The sequence below is a fragment of the Emydura macquarii genome, unplaced genomic scaffold (assembly GCF_026122565.2).
Source record: "Emydura macquarii macquarii isolate MOO-44397 ecotype Brisbane River unplaced genomic scaffold, CSIRO-AGI_Emac_v2 contig_374, whole genome shotgun sequence".
In the NCBI taxonomy this organism is placed as follows: Eukaryota; Metazoa; Chordata; order Testudines; family Chelidae; genus Emydura; species Emydura macquarii.
In genome coordinates this window covers 7708314-7723860 of record NW_027130511.1, presented here as the reverse complement: position 1 = coordinate 7723860, position 15547 = coordinate 7708314, and positions in this window count along the sequence as shown.

Below are 15547 nucleotides of genomic sequence, written 5' to 3'. Positions count from 1 at the left end.
ATAGAGAGTTGCTTATAGAAGATCATTCAAACTGTTTATCCATATTGCTTTTCTGCATTTGTGTAAAAGGAAGGCAAAGGATGTTTCATACTATTATTGAATGACTTGGATAAGGAAGTGTGTGAACAGATACCTGTCTAACTTACAGAATATTTTAAGATAGTCTTTGGGTATTTTTCTACATCTGATCACTACATAACATCGAGTTATATTTGCTCTAGAGATAATATCTATAGAATGCGATATTGTCATCCTATCATTTCACTCACCATCGAACTACCACTGTCTCTATAATGGAAATACAACAGCAGTGCTCTTGGACAGAGTTTTAGGAGGGGAAGTGAAGAACTCCTTATCCAAATGAAAACACAGGAAACCAGTTAGACTTGACCATAACTACCTGAGCTGGAATTTGTCTGGTTTGGCTCTGACTTACAGTCATCTTCAGTGAGTGAGGCATCAACTTCAGTAACTGGCTGCATATTTTTTCTTTGGAAACTCAAAACCATTCCCAGTATGGCAGTTGTATTAGACCCAACCAGTTTCACCTACAGGTTATGGTGCAGTTGGGCCAAATTTATATTAAAAACAATTGATGAAATCAGATGTTAAAGGTGATCTGAAAAGTTTTTTTTTAAAATTAAAAACTGTTTAAGAGCCCGGGTTATTAACAGAACATTGCAAAGAAAAACATATAAATGATGAACCTGAGAAGCTCTTTTCAGCCTAGACCTGGATACAGCATTCTGTTTCTTCTCCCAAGAGTTTACAACATTAACACACAAATGGGACATGGAAGACAAAACTGCATGTCTTACCCTGCTTCATGGTGTTAGTGGCTTCATCACCTGTAGAAGGTGAAGTGAAGAACTCTGAGTGTAAATCTTAACAGGTAGGTAAAGCAGGAGATGACTTTCAAATACTTAGCTTTTAAATCTATACATTGTGATAGTGACTTGGGATCCTAAACATAATATTTTAAACGATGTTTAAACAAATATTTTAATTCCATTTTGCCAAACCTAGTACATACAATAATATTGGAGAGTGTTTGACCAGTATCCCTCACCAAAGTGCTAATCTTTGCAATATAGTTTCTGCTATATTAGAATGCTTATGCTATTAGTAGAAACATGGAAGACCCAGTTTTACTGACAAATGCCTGGACTGCCTTAATTTAATATTCCTTTGTAGGTGCTCAAAACTTGTGCTGATATTCTTGTAGGTGTTTGTTGCTCTGTCTGGGACTGGGATTTGCCAGCTGGGTCAACTTGCTACTTTGAAGAAAACATGGACACAGCAAACCTGTGTTAGCAGAGTTCCTTTTAAGCTATTATTAGCATCATACAACAATCAAGACTTTTCAGATAATGGCAATCAGATTACTCTGAAGCTTAGATTTCAAGTTAAATAAATTGAAAAAACTCCCAAGAGCTTGAAATCATTTCCATTGTAATTACATTTTTGTGTCTTTTTATTGCTTAATAAAGAATGTGCCTCTTTAAACAGTTACCTTTTACCTCATGAAAGCAAAAACCTTCACTTTCTTATGGAAATTATTTCAGTGGATTCATATTGTAGCGGTTTCAAGTAGTACCCAGAGTCCCCAGTCAGGATTTGGGTTCTCATTGAGTTGCATGCTGCACAAACATATAAGAAGTCATGTCATATCGTCTGCCCCAAAGAGCTTTACATTCTGCTGATATAAGATCTGCTATTACTGACATCTAGTGGAGAGTTTCATTTAACTTAGTCATTTAACTTTAGTGGCAGCTGCTGATTTTGGATTTCCAGGATCCTCAGTTAAATCCTAGCAAGAAACAAATCTGATGAATTCCTCACTGGCTCTCTGACTATGCCTCCTCTTGGAAGGCATGATTTTCAAGTGTAATGAGTAAATATTCTTATAGAAAACCTTGAAGATCTTCCAGCTGGAGGTAAGAATGATATTGTGTTATGCAATTATGTGTAGGAATTGAGCTGTCCTATGTTTATTTGATAAGACAGAAAGGGAACTTCTCACCCTACTAACTTTCTGAGATGAAATTGGACAGGAACAGTGGGGTGAATTAGTAGTTGCCATTGCGTGAAGAATATTCTACAAGATTCAGATGGAGAGGTTTTCTTTTTACTTTTGCATTTTTGCTGCTTCTAATGTGTTCTAATGTCAGAAGGTAACATCTGTGGAGCTTTTTTCTTTTGTCATCTAGAGTAAGGAAAGTGCTCAACCATTGAGTTTTTTGCCAAAAGCAGAAGAAAGCCTTTCTGGCCTCTTGCTCTAATGGCCAGCTCTGTGAAGTGCTGGTGGGAGAAGGATGCGAAGATGGACACAATGAAAGTAGTAAATAGAACAGACATCCTGGCTGCTAGTGAGATGGATGCTGTAAAAACTTTAGAGTACCTGTTACAGTCAGAATGTAGAGAATTTTATCCAGGGTGTTTTGCTGAAGCCATTATTAAAGGAAGCATGACTTTGCGACAGGAAGAACTAATTCTTCAAGATTTGTGGAGACGAAAGGCTCCCTCTCAGTTAGGGAATCTTGTGACTTAAACTAAACGGGCCTGATCCTGGAGGGTGTTGTGTCCTCAACTTCCATTGAAGTCAATGGAAACTAGAGTGTTCAATGCCTCCCAAGATCAGACCTGAGATCTCCCACAAAGAAACAACTTCTCAGAGTTGAGGCAAGGACATGAACTGTCTGAATAGGTATAGTGCAAATACATCGAGGCCTTTTTATTTAGTATTTGCATAGTGCTAACAGTGTGGTATTCATTATATAGACACACGTGAATGCAAAGACCCTTCCCCCGAAGAGTTTATAATCTAAATATTCCTTTTCTAGGAATATAAAGTGTTTGAGAGCCTCTTCCCTTCTGGGAACTGGCTGGTGTGGGGAAAGGGGAAGTCCTCACGTGAACATAGAATAGAGGCTTCCTTGTTCTTACTTGCAGATCTATATACTGTACTAAATCAGATTTGGACTCATTGCAGCAGCCATGCTTCAACAGAGCTACAGAGAAACATCCTGTCACCTCTAACTCAGCAAGTTTGTGAGGCTGTTAAGGAAGATACTAAGATTCTGTATAGGCCACAATGCCCACAGTATATCGACAGCACTCAGATCTCCATTTCCTGTTGGTTGATGATATGCCTCTGGACATAAGGACATACGAATGAAAAGAAGCTAGCTACATCTGGACAAAATAGAGATGATGGAGGTTGGCAAAGAGAAAACTTTGAGAAACTGGCAGAATTTGTGACTCCCTTCAGCTGAGAATATCTGCCCACTCCATCTCCCAATTGTTGATGTTGTGCAGCCTTGGGTTCTTCTAGATTCATGTTTACTCTGGGAATCCCAGACAGCAGTGGTCAAAATAATCTTTTATCCTTTATAGCTGGCCAGAAGATTGGACCCTTTTTCATTGGATGAGGACCATAGCCATGAAAGATCCATGCTTTTGTTGCCTCCTGTGTAGACCTGTTACACAAAACTATACAGGGGTTAAACATGACGGCCACCCAGAAATTAAGGCTGGTACAACACATAGTGAGCCACCTTGCTAGGCAAGAAAGTGTGGGGCATATCTACACCATTGCTTTGCACTCTATCAAAGCAATGGTGTGATATGCTCAGAGTTGCTTATTGAACTCTGAATCCACTTCAAGGTCCTGATGTCATTTACAAAGTCATAATTGTCCTGGGATCTGTCTGTCTCAGGGACTTGTGTCTCACTGCGTGACAAAGAAGGGCAGCTGTGTTCAGCTGGGACGCTTCTGTTATTAGTCACAGTTATGATTATAGAGTTTTGGATGGAACTTCCTTGATGGAGGGCCCAGAGTGGTTGAGTAATCTTTTGCTGGAGATTATCTCCTTCAGGGCACACTGAGTCTTGCCTCCTTTAGGGTATTTTCTAAGACCCTTCTCTTCGCCCAGGCATGTCCCGATGGAATCTGACCCTTTTGGTGATAAGTTATGCAAGAGGAGAAAGTAGCAAGCTGTGTTTTATTGAGGATAATCTGTCCTCATTTATCACAGAGAAAGGAGACTTAATACATTTATTAATAAATCAACACAACTAATGTGGAGCCAACAAGTATAGCAGAGCTGATGGGATTACACTCGCACAAGAGCTCAGCTAAAATGCTTGCACCAGTTGGGTTCTCGTCCTATAGAGGACTTGATGCTGAATTATATTTGTACAGCGAAAATTCCTTCTGCATCAGTTCTGCCAACGGTGTATTTGAAACCTCTTGTTTGCATGGTGTTGAGTCTTTTCTGCCTGAGACTTGGCTTTGTTATTTACTCTGGGTTCCGCGTCTTCTGCACTAACAGAGGTTTTATCTTGACAGCTGACAGCTTAAGGAAAAGAACTTTATGTGCAGTTTCCTGCCTTTTTGCTGTGTATGTGATTTCTCCTTTTCAAGTATTCTGCAGTGTTTCCTTTACCTCATTTGCCAATCTCATTGTGCACCAGATTAGGACTCTGAGGAAACCTCTTTGCGAGGTTGAGGACCTACTCATCAGCCTAGATCCTACTCACAGGAGACATATAGAAAGTACCTTTTTCTTTACAAAAATGAGTCTGCCTTGACATTCCTTCTGTTGCCTGGTGTAGCACAAGACACTGTTGTGGTATATGAGTTGATGCTTCCCTTTCTATGTTTATCAGTTATGTATGTTATGTAAAATTCAATAAATAAAAGTGAGGTGTTGAAATCAGTTGTCTTTATGCTCAGTTCTCCAGCTGGATCTGTACAGCCCAATATGGATTGGGTCCTTCATCTGGCATTCACATTTTTCAACTATAGTTTGCTTGTTTCATTCCATGCTTTTATTTTCTTCAATTTGTTACAACATTAAATTGTATGAACATGGAGAGCATTGAGTTCCATATAGTGGAGTACATGTAGGCTGCCTGCAAGTGAGTCAAGGTATTATCGCAACGTTGTGCACTAATTAGTTGACCTTCTGTAATGTATAAGTAGCACTTTTCAATATTAGTGGATTTGTTGTTCCCTAACCTTGATGTATTAATCCTGCTCACAAAAAGAAAAAGCTTCCTGAAATACTTGCTGGGCTAGAAGTGAATTAGGTTCAGTTAAAGCCGTTAGAATCATAAAAGGCTTTGTATATTTACATATATGTACAGTATCTGATCTCCACCTTCCACAGCAAAGGTAATTTCAGTAAGACATCCACTAACTAGTGGCAAAATGAAGAACGGGAAATGCTAAAATAGACATGAGAAATTGCAGCACCATGAATGGCAGTCTCTCCAAGAGCAGGAATTGGATTTTATTGTGCTGAGTCTGGTTACATTTCTACTAATCATAATGTTACTTAATTGTGATAAGGATGTGCATTTTGCAAATGGGTGAATATTTAAAATGCCATTTATCAGTGGTCTCGTGGAGGAAAAATGTACAGTTGCAATTAGCCTGTGCTGAGAGAAACCCAGCTTTGTCTTTTGTGCAACTACGGCTCAAAAATCTTCTTACTACTGTCTATGCTTATTGACACACTGCCTTTGAGCCTGGTTTATTTAGAGAATTAGCTGCCCCTTCTCCAACAGCAATCACTTTGTGATTTTTCAAGCCTTGAATCACACAAAGGGTCTCCTTCCTGCATCACCTCTCATGGTATTTTAACAGGAAGCGGACATGCCCTGCACTCAGGAGAGGTCATAAGGGTAAGTGTCTTCAGTGATGCTTCCCACAGACCAGTTTTAAGTTTCATCTGTGTGTTGAGTTGTACCTAAAAATTAAAAAAGTCATTCCCTTCTGCATGTTCCGCATGGGATAGAGGAGTCTGCGTCTTAAAGCCACAAGTGTCAGTATGCAGTTAAGGTTAATGCTCACTGTAATGTTTGCATATTTGGGGCCATTGATCGTCCAAAGCCCACACTGTGATTGGGCATCTGGGTTGATAACACTCCTGTGCTCTAACTCCCAGTAATACAGAATTGGGACCTCATCATGAGCTGCAGGATCCTCCATACACCTAGTTCTGTTAAACCTGTGCTGAGGAGATGACAAGAGTCTGAGAATGCCACTGTAAAGGTTTCTGCACATCACCATAGCCCTTACCTCCATACAGATTCTCACTAGAGCTGGGTGCATTTTTTTTTTTTTAATAATAGGTTGTTTTTGTCAAAAGTATTTTTCAGTGCTCTAAAACTTTGTGAATGTAGGTAAAATTGGACAAATAGATTTTGCTGAGGGGAAGTCAAAATGTTTTGACTTTTTCATTTTGAAATGTTACATTTTGACTTTTCATTTCAGAACAGGATTTTGAATTCAAATTTGTGCAATTTTGTTTTTTAAAAAAACACAAAAAAGGATGAAAATCACTCAAATAGCTGAATTGAAACAAAATAATTAAAAGTTTGTTTAGAAACAACCCAAAACATTTCAGTCAATTGAAAATGATTTTTTTTAGTTTTTTGATTTGACAGATTTTGGAAAAAATCAATTTTGGTTCAAATCAAACTGGATTTTTTCCAAATTTTTCAGGTTCGGTCCTCAAACTGAAGAATCCATTATTTGCTCAGTTCTGGTCCTCACTGCTGCTTTGTGTTCTGGTTACATAGGGCAATTGCATGCAATTCTTTTATATGTGGAGCCTGATTCTGCTTTCACATTGTTCTTACCCAGGTGTAACCCCATTTACTTAAGTGGATTTCTGTGTGAAAAGCAAAATCAGGCTGTAATACCTGCATTTGTTCCCCCCCCCTTTAATACTAGGTCATTATTTTGTGACTCATAGAAAATTCCTTAATATCTTCAGCTCCTTCCCTGCATGTGTTCAGGGCACTGATTTCTTAGCCCAGAGTTTCATTTGGAGTGGTAATCCTGGTGAAAACCTATTGCAAACGGAAGACCGTTCAACAGTACACTGAGTATAAAAGCAGGGTTGAATTGACACCAAATATACCACAAAGGCTATAAACACAACCACTCCAGTGTGCTGAGCTGAGCTGCCACATTGTTAGCCAAGTGATCCTTGCAGCACTGGCCCAGTGGATGGGGGACTGCTTCAAGGTTGTGGTTTTACAGCAGACCTTCTGTGACATTAGACACACAGCGAGTGGCGGTGCTCTGCACTTAATGCAGTGGTCCCCAAACTTTTTTGGTCTGTGCCCCCTCTTACGTGGTCTGTGCCCCCTAGGAGCCAGGAACTGGTGGCCAAGGCCGGGGGCAGGGCAGAGTGGGGCTCAGTGGCACTCCTTCCCTGACCCCCATGGAGGCCAGCATGGGCCCCACCGTGCCCCCCTGAATATAGGGGGGCACATCCCACAGTTTGGGGACCACTGACCTAATGGGATGCGTAATGCACGTGTTCTAGCACCATTAGAAGGCAGAGGCAGCTGCTCCAAGAAGGGCCTCCAGTGCTGTTAGCCCCCAGATTCAACTGCTTCCATGGATCTTCAAAGGCACTGACTGCCTCTCATAGTTACTGCTCTGTGGCTGATTGTTGGCTGTGATAACCTGATAGAACAAGCAGTGCTGTTATCTGATTGTTGGCTGTGATAACCTGATAGAACAAGCAGTGCTGTTATCAGAGGTAAGGTCTTATGATGAGGAATATCCTTCTGTCCCTCTTCACAGAACCCTCAAGTCCTTTGAGGCGTCTCTCTTCTATTATTCATAGTGAAACAGATCTTTACAGTTGCATTTCACATTCATACCACAGTAAAACCAAAACTTGTCTTTGCCTAACAACTGGCTTTGTAATGGGAGGGTGAAGAAATGGTGGTTTAGCTGTGCAGCTCCATGGACTGCCATGTTTATAAATCCGTTACCTGCTGTATGTATGAAAGAGTTGGTGCAGAAAGACCTTTTAAACTGCAGGTGGGACGCTCCTGAGCTTTTGCTTTTTGGCTGTGGAAGCGAGTGAGGCACACTCCTTCTGGCCAAATTGAACAGCCCTGTTAATGAGAAGGAGCTGGCAACATGTCCTGGAAAACTCAGAAAAGAGAATCCTAAGTTTGTTTCAATCATTTATTAACCAGGGGACACTTGTATAAAACAGATTTCTTCAGAGCTTGGGCTGCTGCTGCTTGCTACTCATTCTAATTCTCACCTGTGACACCACAATCTTCTCCACAGTAGCTGCCTTGTGCTGTGCCATTCAGAGGATTATTCTTTCTTGTGGGGAATGGGCTCTTACTAAAGAATGAGGCACAAGCACCTTGTTCATCAGCACGGTAACTACAAGGACCTTATACTGTATATTGATCCACTTGCCCATTCAGAAGGGGAAGCATTGGCAGCCAACATCCTGACAACTTAGCTGATACAGAAGATATTAACACAAACAAATCTGATAAGAATCCTGGAGCCAAATGTTAACAGATGTGCATCCAGATAAGTGCTGGCATATGGGTAAGTATGGTAATGTTGTAGTTTATCTTCCATTAATAATTAGAGCTCCATAAAATTTCTGAAATAGAACATTTTTCACTAGATCAAATGCTCCTGCTTTGGCCAGGCTTTTGCAGCAGTAGCTTCCAGTGCCATCAACACAAGCGCTCAGTGAAAGGACCACTGTTCATTGAGAGAATGATTCCTATTTCCAGATGCTGCCTATGCACTGCTGCTCCTTTGGAAATGTAATTGTTCTCAATTTTAACAGCGGTTGATAAAACAGGTTCAGGTAACATGACTGCTTGTCCATTGTGGAGAACAGGGCACCTACATTTGTTCTAAACAAGTCTTGCAATTAGGTCGTTTACAGTCCTTCTAAAACTATTGCGTTTTAAAAGTGACGCAGTGTCCACTCTGACCAGCAGTCACTGGCACAGTTATGACTGGAAGCCAATTTGGAGTTCAGTAGTTAGAAATACATAGTCAGTTTGACATGGACTCAACAACAAATACATTGAAAGATGTGATTAATATATTGGGAATGGCAATATCTGATCTCTAAAAGCAGATCATGGCTATTACCCACTTGCTCTTACCACTGCAGTGCCCAAGAGCTTGCAGTGCACCCAAGGGTAATTTAGTGAACTGTTAAAATTTACATTTTAGTATTAACAGTACACCTAAAATTCCTTATAAACTTGGAAATGTTGCTGTAGTTCTCTTGAGGTGCAATCTGCCAGAACCTCAAAAGAGTAAATACATTCAGCTAATGCACTGAAAACCTCTTTGCTCACCAACTGCCAAAGCAGACGATGCCGATTCCATGCTGCTGGGCCTAAATCAGAGCGGCAGTCAATGACATTTGTAAAAATTAATCGGTTGAAACTCTCCTTTGTAGTATTCACCCAAGACAAGAGAGCACTGTATTTTCAAGACTATAGATTCATAATAACCATTAATTTTTTGTACCTCTGATTTATTTAATGTGTTTATTTAATAAACAGTTACAGTTGCTCTATTTAAAGTGCAGTTTCACAGCACAAGCTGTGGGAACATAATAAATATGCACATCTTTTGGACTGAACCCACTCCACTTGTGGCCTTGTATGTATGTCATATTGCTACAAAGATGGGCATATCTGTCCTTCCTACACCCAGTTGCCTTATTCATAGAATCCACAATTAGAGATGGAAAATGTTTACTGGATTATCTAGTCTTATTCGCCTTCTACTGCCTGGGGACCAATGCAGGATTGTTCCCTACAATATATTCTTCAGCATTTTGCCCAGTCTGGTTTTAAAAGTAACATGTAAACATTCATTTTTATAAGGCAATGTATGTTTTATGCTTAAAGATAAATAAATAAAATTTCTTTCTAAAACAATACTTAGTTTTGTCCTTTTTCGAGCTGCTGCTTCTTTCTGCTTCAGGCTTCACTTAAGCACGTATGGATCTTGTTTTCTTTTATGGGGTGTAACCTTGTGCCTTCTGTGATTGCCACAGGAAAAAAAAAGTGATCCTGGCAATTACAATTTGACTTTAATCACTACTAAACTAATGGAACAACTGTTAAGAAAAACAGTTCTCTTAGCACCTAGAGAATATATAGAAACATGAGCAATAAATAGCAGTGAGGGAATTGTTTTAAATAATAAATCATTCCACGTAAACTTGACTGTTCTGATTGATAGAAGTACAAAATTAGTGGAGAAAGGGAGAGCCATAGATGTAATTTAGACTTGTGAAGTGTTTGATATAGTCTCCATTTTATCTAAAAAAACAAAGTCAAGTTGGTGTGGATATGACCCTGAAATGGATTGAAAATTGTTTGAAAATTTACCAGTTGTTATTGGTAAATTGCAAAGTATTGAACTCAGGAGAGATGTGTGTATTAGTGTTGCAGGGATCAATATTAGGTCTGATCGTCCGTTAGGAATATGTTGAAGGTGACCTTGCCTAGGGAAAAGATTGTGATTGTGTCCTTCACCCTCCTATCCCCACCTCTTCTTGTTCTCCTTTATAATGTATAAAGGCCTTGAAAGAGGTTGTGTTTTTCTTTTCTTAGAAATATCAGGAATGTCAGATCCAAGTTTCCCAGGTTTTGATAGAGAATTCATTGTGGGGTTTCAGGGATGTGTGGATAGTGAGCTTTCTCAGCCCTTAATTAGCGATGAGAATATTTAATATTTAACAAAGAGAGCTTTTCTCCCAACTGCTTGTAGAACATTGGAGTTAAATAGCTATTACTATATATAAAGTTTTAAAGAATCTGAATAAAAATAATTTCCTTACTCAAAACATATTTTTCTTCCATGGTAATTGTAATGTCATAATTCTACCACCTTTATAGTTTTCTAGAGAGATTTCTCCAGAACCAAGATCTGAACTGCTAGTATTAACAACCAAGTCAAGCTTCCTCCTCTCCAGCTTTTTTCTTTCAAAAACACTTTCGGGTCTTCTGTGAATCATAAAGAAGAAAAAAAAAAAACTTTTTTTGGGGGGAAGGGGCGAGGCATTGTTGGTCACCTTTGCTGATGTAGAAGAGGTGCTAAATAGCACCATGGGCACACTAAAAATACTTGAATCAAATTAAAGTTACAGATATTATATTGTAGATTGACATGCACAAACACCACTGAGAGGAGTGAAACGATACACAGGTTAGAAATAAGATCTGGAAATAGGATTCAACCTGCTAACATGCAAACTAATACAGCTAGGAGAAGAGGAATGTAAAATGTGAGGGTGGGACTATCGTAAGTGTTGAGCCTTGTCTCAACTCTGCTTCCATCTGAAATCAACAGTAAAACTTCCACTGATTTCACTTGGAGCAGAGTTAGGCCAACGCTGAGTCCTTTTGAAAATCCTACCCTAGATATTCAATAGGAAGGAAATAATTGAAAAGAAACTTGATGAGTCTGAAATGCACTCTGGTAGCAAAAATGGATCACAGCAGTTTGATGCTGCATGTGCAGACGCATCATATTGAGGCAGAACGCAGATAAGTGTTTCTAGGCAACTTACCCATATATCTTTATTGTGTCATGGAAGATATTGGCAAAACCATGAACTTAAGCACCTTCTGAGCAAAGTGTAAAAGCCACTCCTTTAAAGAGCCTTCCCACAAACATGTTGTCACACAAGCCAAAGTCCAGACCCTGCTGCTTGGAGTGGAGAGAGAAATATATCTGAACTACTACTCTTTCTAGTGTAAGGTGCTCAGATATCAGAACAAGCAAACACTAAGAATTTAGAAGGATTATGTAACTGTGATGCAATGGCATCTGGAATACTGTGTTCATTTCCATTCTTGTTACCAAAAAGATACTGAGAAATCAGAGAAGAACAAAAAATGGTTAAGGGGTGGGAGGGAATTGCCTTACAAGAAAACATTCAGTAAAATAGGTATACATTGGCCAGTTAACAACAAAAATAGGGTGGGGAGGAATATATAACACTTGTGTGCAGGTGTTTGAAGAATGATCAACTGGGAGACAGAAGGAATTGTTTTTGATGGTCCCAGGTAGTGTAACAAGAAGAAATGGGATAAAATTGAGAGAGAGGAAATATAGGCAGGCTATCAGGAAACTTTGAATGAAGGTATATTAAATGGGAACAGCTGGAGTCAGTCACCCAATAAGAAATAATCCTAGTATAAAAGTTCCAGAGGGGTAGCCGTGTTAGTCTGTATACAGCAAAAACAACGAGAATCCTGTAGCACCTTAAAGACTAGCAAATTTCTGCAGGCATAAGCTTTCGTGGGCTGGAACACACTTCGTCAGATGCATGAAATGGAAATCACAGATAGGAGGTATATATACACATCCAAGGGTAAGAAACAACAATGGGGAGGGCAAGTGCTAACAAAGTCAGTTCAGTTAGAGTAGATGAGGCCTATTCACAACCGTTGATTAGAAGATGAGAATGTGTCAACAGTGACAATTACTACTTGTAATGAGAGAACCATTCCAAGTCCCTATTCAGACCCAGTCTGATTGTATCAAGTTTGCATATGAGCTCATTCACCTGCACATCTACTAATGTAATATATGCCATCATGTGCCAGCAATGCCCCTCTGCCATGTACATTGGCCAAACCAGACTGTCACTATGCAAAAGAATAAATGGACACAAATCAGACATAAAAAATGGTAACCTCCATAAGCCAGTAGGAGAGCACTTCAATCTCTCAGAACACTCTGTAGCTGACTTGAAAGTTACCATACTTCTACAAAAAAAACTTCAAAAACAGACTTCAGCAAAAAATGGCAGAGCTGTAACTCATATGCAAACTTGATACAATCTGGGTCTGACTGGGTCTGAATAGGGACTTGGAATGGTTCTCTCGTTACAAGAAGTAATTGTCACTGTTGACACATTCTTATCTTCTAATCAACGGTTGTGAATAGGCTTCATCTACTCTAACTGAACTGACTTTGTTAGCACTTGCCCTCCCCATTGTTGTTTCTTACCCTTGGATGTGTATATATACCTCCTATCTGTGATTTCCATTTCATGCATCTGATGAAGTGGGTTGCAGCCCATGAAAGCTTATGCCCACAGAAATTAGTTAGTCTTTAAGGTGCTACAATATTCTTCTTGTTTTTCCTAATATAAAAGGAATTACAATTGGAAATAGGGAACAAATTAGTCTCATATGCAGACAGTGTTATAGTATTTGTTATGAAGCCAGCTCACACACTACTAGACTTCCAAACGGGAATCTTAAAATTTGTCAAAGTCAGGATTTAAAATAAATGACAGATCAGAACTCCTGGATATAGATAAGGACTCTGATCTTCAGAAATATATAAAAGATTAATACAGATATAAATGAGTAATTACTTCAATAAAACACCTGGGAATAAACATTTCTAAAAGATGGCAAGACTTTTATTAATTATTCTATAATTCTATTAATTATATATATTAATTATATTAAATCAAAACATCTGGAAAATTAGCCAAAATACGAAATTTCATGGTTAGGCAAAACTGTGGCAGTTAAAATGAGCATCTTACCCATGAATTAACTTCCTTTTCTAAGCACTCCCAGTTTTAGTCGCAGGAAATCTCTTAGATCAATGACAATCCACCATAAATTCATTTGTGGAAATAAGAAACTCAGAGTTAATCTATCTTCTTTACAAAGGTCATAGCAAAATGGAGGATTGGCGCTACCAATCAGTAAGTAATATCATCAAGCTGGTCAGATCAGAAACCTGATGTACTGGATAACACCAAACCGTAATAAACACTGGGTAGAGAGGGAACACAGATATGGTAGTGTAATCAAACTCTACATGATCCTCATGCTAAAGAAATCCTATAGGCCAAAATCAATATAAACCATCCTTTTATGAAAGCATCAATAGAAACTTGGGTTAATTTATTTAGAAAGCTAAACCCATACCAATCACCACTAATGCCAATATAAGACAATAGAGCATTTAACCTCAATAAAAGCCTAGGAAGTTTTGATATTTGGGAAATTATATCAAAATTTGGCTAGCTATTTAGAGACCATACATTTAGGTCACTTGATGAAATACAACTTGCAAAAGATACCAACATTCCAGTATATCAGTACCTGCAATTGAGACATTTTTCAGCCCACCCCCACAAAAAGGCAAATCTAAGCAGAAAATTGATAATTTGAAAAACTACATCCATGAAACATTCATTCTATCCAAAATAATCTTTGTTACTTAGAGGAAATAACTGCATTCATGAAAAGATGGAAAGCTGACATGGGCATAGACACTAAAACTAAGGAATGGGAGACCATATGGAACAATGGTCCCCACACCTCAACAAACACATTAATAAAAGAAAAATACATTAAAAATCTTTATCAGTGGGACCTAACTCCTCTTAAAATTAAATGAAGTTATGCTACAGGGGCGGGCAAATGCTGGAGAGAGTGTAATGAAATGGGAGGATTTCTCCATATATGGTGGATATACCCAAAAATTCAGACACTTTGGAAAGCTGTTGGAAACTTCATGAGAGATTATAGGGTGTCAGCTGTCCAAGAACCCCTTTGTATTTTTATTAAATTGTTCTGAAAACTGCATTGTATAAAAGCCATAAAGAATTGATTAGTCTCCTAGAACTACTACAGATGCTAGAACTATAATACCAAAGTGGTGGAAGAGGAGTGACTCCTGTAAATCTACGGACTGGTATAAAATGTGGGCAATTCTGGTTCTAGAAAAGTGAACTCATCACATCAGACTTTTACAGGGGATAAGGAAAAAAGATAACTACTTGGAAATCTGGTGGAACTTTTTGGAGTTTGCTGGAAGAGGATCATCACCTGCCACCAAATCTGATTGTTTGAGAACCTGTTTTTTAATACTAAGGAAAGGAGAAACTCTTTGACAATAGTCAAAGTTAAACTCAAAATAAGGAAAATAGATAAGAAGAAGAAGGAAAGCTTAATATCGCATAGATTTTTGATAGGGCAACTAATAAACAGGTTATACCTCTAATTGTAAGAAAAACAGAAGTTAGCACCTAAACATGAGATGAAAGACTTTAACTGACTATCAACTGAAAAAACAGAAGAGGAAGACAAAGAGTAGAAAAGCATTAACCACAATATGTGATCAGTATCACAAAGTGGAAGAAAGTGACTGACAGCTGGGCTTGTCATTAGAACTTTAAGGACTTCCATAAGCCGATTTATAATAGTGTATTTGTGTAATACTAAGTTTATCTCTATTTAGTTTGTAAAACAAGACACAAGATTTCTTTTATAAAAGAGTGGATCTCTTAATAAATAAAATAAATGGGAACAGCTGATCTAAAGGAACTGGTAGAATCCTACTGGACAGCATTGGAAAATATGCTGAGCCCTCAAGGATGCATTAAATGACAGATTATGAGGGTCTGACATTTCTATAGTGTCTTTCATTTGGAAGGACGCTGAAGTGTTTTACAAACTTAAATTGATCTACAAACTTTACATATGGATCACTTCATCCTTCATTGAAATGCAGGCATCCTGAAATGGAATATGGCAGCTATCCTGCAGCATAGAACAGCTCTGCACACTAGGAGTAGAAAGGTAAATCTGATTGAGTTGGGAATCTTTTAGAGTAGCCAGTTCACTGCCAACAAATCTTGTTCATTATCTGGAGTAAAGCAAAAACAGAAAAGCTTTCATATCTGTA